Source organism: Emys orbicularis, chromosome 4 (genome assembly GCF_028017835.1).
Source record: "Emys orbicularis isolate rEmyOrb1 chromosome 4, rEmyOrb1.hap1, whole genome shotgun sequence".
NCBI lineage: Eukaryota > Metazoa > Chordata > Testudines > Emydidae > Emys > Emys orbicularis.
In genome coordinates, this window is record NC_088686.1 from 19621007 (window position 1) to 19627130 (window position 6124).

Sequence of the window (6124 nt, forward strand, 5' to 3'; positions counted from 1 at the left end):
AAAATTAATTTCCTCACAGAAATTCAGTTTAATTAAAATGCACATTAATATCTCTGCAGGAAATAATCTGAAACAAAGGGATTAAGGTCTTGAGCTAAATCCTGTGGAAATCAAAGGACTCCTATTGACTTCCAAGGACCTTGGATCAGGCCCTAAATGGATCTGAGAAACGTGGAAACCATTAATGCCCAAACTGATTCTACAGATGATAGAGGACAACCAATTGGACATGAGATTTGCAAAGTGCTATGGAAATAAAAAAGGCCAATGGCATTTTCAGCTGTATAGTCAAAGACATCACAGCATGGGCTGAGTTGATGCTACAACTCTCTATATGGCACTGATGCTGAAACGTGGCATTCAGGTTTGAGCACCTCGTGGAAGAGAGGTTAGAGAAGAGTAAGACAATGATTAGGGCAATGGAGGGATTGATGTCTGAGAAAGATGGAATGAGTGAAATACATATAACCTGCATAAGAGTGAGGTGCATGTTAACAATCTACAGGTATCTGAATGCTGTACAGACCATGAGTCAAGTTCTGCCCTCACTCAGGGCTGATTTACACTCCTGTGATTCCATTAAAGTCAAGAGTTTTTCTGCATTTACACTGTGGTAACTGAGATGAGAATCTTACCCCCCACAATGGAGAGGGACGACCAGAGTGGCACAGAGGGGTATAACTAGGAGTAATGGGTAGCATTTTCAAAATCGCCCATGTGGTTTAGGAGCATGAGTCCCATTCACTTTTCATTTTACCCAACAAGAATAAATGAAGAAAGGGCAATTTTAGGAGCCACATTCAGGAACACTTTCTGGCAGTGAGATGTATAAAACTCTTGAGCAGTCTCCTCTAGGGAATGGTGGAAGCCACGCTGCTAATGGCCTTTAAAACTAGACTGGACTAAACACCAGCAATGCACTGCGTTGGGTGTGTGATGGAGAGGATGAGCTAATATGGCTAGAGGGGTTTTTTGGACAGAATCTCAGATGTTCTCTGACCCCGTGGCAGCACTCTGGCTACCTCGGAATTCCTTGGCAAGGGGAAATGTGTAGGTGACCTCGTTGCAGTCTATCACCCTCAGTTACACCCCATCATGCACGGGGCATTTCTGAGAGAAATGAGGTGAGGCTGTAGCACTGCAGTGTTCCACCTACTCACAGCTGTTGGAATGGCCCCTTGGGGCAGGGGGCAGCCAGGGAAAAACTGGAGTACCATTTGTGCTGCTCTAACTTACGCTAAGGGCCAAAGAAACCCAACAGAGCTTCCAAAATCAGGGAGCTGTAGAGGTGGGGTAAACCACTTTTTTAGGGTGACCAGACAGCAAATGTGAAAAATTGGGACGGGGATGGGGGGTAATAGGAGCCTATATAAGAAAAAGACCCAAAAATCGGGACTGTCCCTATAAAATCGGGACATCTGGTCACCCTACACTTTTTCCACCAAACCCTGCTCCTGTGCCAAGCACAGCTTTGCCAGAACTGTGAATCTGGGCCTCTCTAACATCTGTGTTGTTCTGTTCCCACCTAGACAGTCACTAGCATTGGAAAGTGAAAACATGTATTTTTCTTGTGCTACTTTATCATCTGCCATATGGCTGATGTCAATGCTGGGAAATAAGACATCGCTTTTCAGTGATAAGAAGTCATGTTAGCTTTCCTGACGGACACCTGCTGTTCCAAAGCAAAGAGCTGTTCCTGTGGGATCCTGCGTGACTGATTTCCAGGAGAGTTACCTTATGTTTGACTGAGATAAATTTCTACCAAGAAACCCTTTTGGGCTATGTTTTCAAGAGATCAAATTAATGGTATGCACTGAGGGTCCGATTCTGCGAGGGCTCCACAGGAAGGGAGTTGTGTGTGTAACACTGGCAGGATCGGGCCCCTGCTATGTTAGTCGATGTAACTGGTTCGATCTGCTTAATTTGGCAATAAACTGATTTGCACACATGGGTTGGGCCAAATGCTGTTCTTAGTTACACCCAGGCAATTCTCCTGAAGCCAGTGGAAATTTGTGAGGGCGTGAGAGCAGAATTTGGCTCTCTACATTCAAGTGAACTCCTGAAGCTTCATGCAACATATTTTCATGGACAAAATATGATCAGTTCCAAAAGTGAGGTGGAAAGTTACTTTCCAGACAAGGGGCACAATCCCTCATTATCTTTTCTTTAAAATCTTCTGCAATATGATGGAAACTGACTGATTGCAATGCTGAAACCCTGCTCGGGGTGCACTCTTGTGCCAAGTGGCTAAAGGGTGTCTCTGCTGTTTCATTTGCTATACTATGGAGCCTCCCAAAAGTAGTTGTCCCTGCTCCTTTCCTCTCACGTGGTTATTATCACTGATCAACTACCAGCATTTTAAGAATGGGCTATCTCAAAAGCTTTCTATCTCAGCAATACACATAACATTCCCTGGATGAGATACCCCTTCCCCCCGACACTCAAAATATCCATCAGTTCCACACTCTCCTATTTCCTCCTTAAATCTATGAATTCCATACTCTTTCCCTCCCAAATCCAGCTGCCCCTCTAGATGGACATGTACCCCCACCTTCAAGCCCAGTACCTCTTCACTCATCCTATTTCCCCTCCCCAGCATCACTGATGCTCTTCTAGGTGACTCCCTAACTTGACAGCTGTTTCTCACAGCAGCAGTAGTGGTGGCAGGTGACTTGTCTGCAGACTCTGTTGGCAGTGGTAAGGGCACACAAGTTGTTCGGCTGTCTCTGGCTGTGGGGTGTAGGTCTGTGCTGGCTGTGGGCTAAGTGGTCAATTGGGGACTGACCCCACTTTGGGTTCTTGAGGTGGGCAAGTCTCCCTTGACTGCTGGATGTCTCCATTAGCTAGGGTGGGGGAAGAGCTCTCAGCAGGCTGGTGGGGCAGTGAAACTAGTGAGTAGGAGGAACAGGACTCCCAGATCCAATACTGTACCAGCTCTTCAGACAGTGAGAAGGCAGTGACGAGTATGGGGCAGCCTCAGTGGTTGAATGGAGGACTTAGCAATTGCCAGGCCAGTGAAAGGCAAGATGCTCAAAGGACTGTGGGGCCCCAGTGCTCCTTACTGTTGCACCAAAAAGGAGCAGCATTCATTCCTCCCAACACTTATTTCTGACTGGATCATATGTACAGCCTCAAAAAGGATGACCATACCCTGTTGGCCATGCCCATGCTCTCAAGAGAGCACTGGGGGCCAACTCGTTGGCTCTGATATCATTCCTTTGTGCCATGGAGTGGTGCAAAGGGACCTTAAATGAGACCGAAAAAGGCTGATGAGGGTTCTCCCAGTATAAAGGGCACATCTGGCTTTATTCCACATGCTTCTGTTTGCCAGGAGTTGGGGTAGGAAGGCATTGTGGCAGGAGCAGGAGAGGGCAGGGTAAGACCAGAAAGGGGTGGAGCCAGAGTGCATGGCATTTTGGCCAATCCTCAGCCAGCAAAAGGAACTACTCCAACTGGGATACTATAAAGCAGCCCTTTGGTTGCTCTTAGTTACAAGAGCTCATGTTGACCTCTGGTGGCCCCAAGATCAGTGGAGTGGAAAGGTATCTGAGGACCAAGTTCCCTTCCACCTCTCAGCTGCACCCAGCACAAGATCTCCATAGCTAAGCTTATGCCCCTAGGAGTATATCCTACTGCCCGAGTGTTTTGGTAATAAGTAACTATCTATTAGAAGACAAACTAGAGAAAAACCCACATGTAAACAACCCCCCCACCACTGAAATCTTTGCTTTAGTTACGCCAAAAATATACCAAGTAAATCATCTGAGATGCATTTAAAAATAATATTCCTGTATTTATGAGCCCTCACAACCCCCTTTATTCCAAAATATTAGCATTTGAGTAAGAATAGCAATTGGACGGTGGGGCACTCTGATTACAGGCAAACGGAGGATAGTTATTGTATCTGGAAATGGCACCGTGATCATGACAGGCAACTTTCCAACAACACACGTTGCTAAACTGCTCAGACTTTTTTTCTGTACAAAGTGTGACACTGGGGGTCTGAAATATTATTAACCCTATTGCTAACATCAACACTTTGCAAATTGCGATTTAAAGGATGGATTTTACACATTATTTCAGACAGATTAATAAACCCTCGAAACAGTTTTTTTACAAGGAAAACAATAATATGTTAGTGTCCATAAGCCCTGATAGAGATTGAGACCCTATAGCACTGGCTGCCGTATAAACACAAATAAAGACAGTTCCTTCCCTGGAGAATCTATAAACTAAAGGAGCTATTCTGATTGACACCAACTGAGGAGGTGGCCTTTGGTGTTAATAGAAGACTGAGTAATACTGAATAATAAACTAAGAAGCTACAGCATTTTGCAGATCCAAGTTAAGCAGCTTTAAGAGCAAGATGTTCATTGCAATGACCTATGCAGGCAAGAACACAAAATCTGTTTAGACATACCTGTTGCTCATGATGAAAAGTGTAGGCAGCATCTCATAGTGGCACGTCTAGCTTGGGAGGCCTGCTCAGAAAAATCCTTCATCAGAACAGCAGCTGTCTCCTTCCTTTGTGCAAATTCCTTTAAAGCTGTCAAAGATCCTGTAATCAGACTAGGTCATCAAACCCAGGCCTTATGAGGACTGGAAATAAGATCCAGAGATGAGCATTCAGCTGCATGGGCAAGGTCTAAAACACAACAGTTTCCATTGAAATTAAAGGAAGGGACTTTAATTGCTGTGAGAGAAAAGCGAAGCCATAATTGGAAGAGCCCGAAATCTTTCAAAATGCCTCCTGAAATGATGCTAGCTGCAAGGCAGGAATCTATGTGCCACCTAACAGAATCTGATAGCAGACCAAAACACTTACTGCAAATCCAACGTAGTTAACTACTGGAGCATTTATCTGTGCGATTTCAGGAAGTAAAGGCAAATTGTAATCTAGATTTCACCATACAGTTGAGTAGTTTTATTACTTGATTAAATAAAAGGGTAATAAGGTAATAAAAACAGATTCTTTTTCTTTTCAGTCTAAAAGCCTGAAACTGCAGTCAATATGTTTAATAATTTGTAGAATAGATTGGAAATAAAGCAATATAATTTGCTTATTTGCCACTGGGAAGTGAAAGTATGATTTTAGTGCCACATTTGTGTATAGGCCTGTGCTAGCGCTTCTGCAGTTTGAATAAACCATTTGGTATAAAGAAAGAGAAAATGGGCCAAATTCCTCCCTGGGGTAATATTTATTGACTTCCTAGGAGTCAGGAGTTACACCTGGGATGAAAGTGATCTGGTGTGAATAAAGCCCTTCTTGAATAAAATTAAAGGGACCAGGGCCAGTTTATATCAACTGCGAATCTTGCCTAAAGTATCTGAGCTTTAGTGACAGGGATGAATCTCCGTTGAGTAACCGTGGTTCAGCGAATGGGCCAAAATGCATCCTTGTTGCAATTCCATTGTTATAGATGGAGATCCAGCAGTGTTTGATTTCACTCTATTTCTGCTCTGTAGGATTTTAAAACCAAACCATCCTAATCTGTGGTTCAGATCCTTGGTTTGTGATAGAAAAATGAAGTACAGCACAGGCACAGCTGGCAAAACCCTTGTCTAGTTTCATTGCCACATAATGCCCTAACTTTCAGCCTTGTGTCTTGTATAGCTGGGTTTACAGCTAGGTAGGGCAAACCACACAGCTCCCCGGACATCGGAAAATGGACTTTCTAAAAGGACAGATGCTGATTACACCGTAATGACTTCGAGTGAAATGATTCTGAAGGCGCTAGGCTTCTCCTGTGGGCATTGGGCAGTGGTGCTGCAGCCTGCATAAGAATAACGCAACTGCTAGTATTTAAACATTGGGAGCTGCAGAGGGCTTGGGAAAAAAGGAACGATTAGGTAAAATATCCACCATGAACTTCTAAATAGGATAGGCAGGAGGAGAGGCTGCCAAGGCAGGTAAGCAAGTGGAGCCATGTGTCCCACGGTGGCTATGGAATGCCTGAAGCAATTAGAGAGATTCCTGTAAAGAATGACCAGGGGACTGTGGGTGCTGGCAGGTATGATGAGATAACAGGAGGCACAAGAATGCTCGCGGAGGATGACTCATGAGAAGATTGCCAGTAGCGTTAACAATAACAATAACAATGAATAATTATTAATAACAATTAAT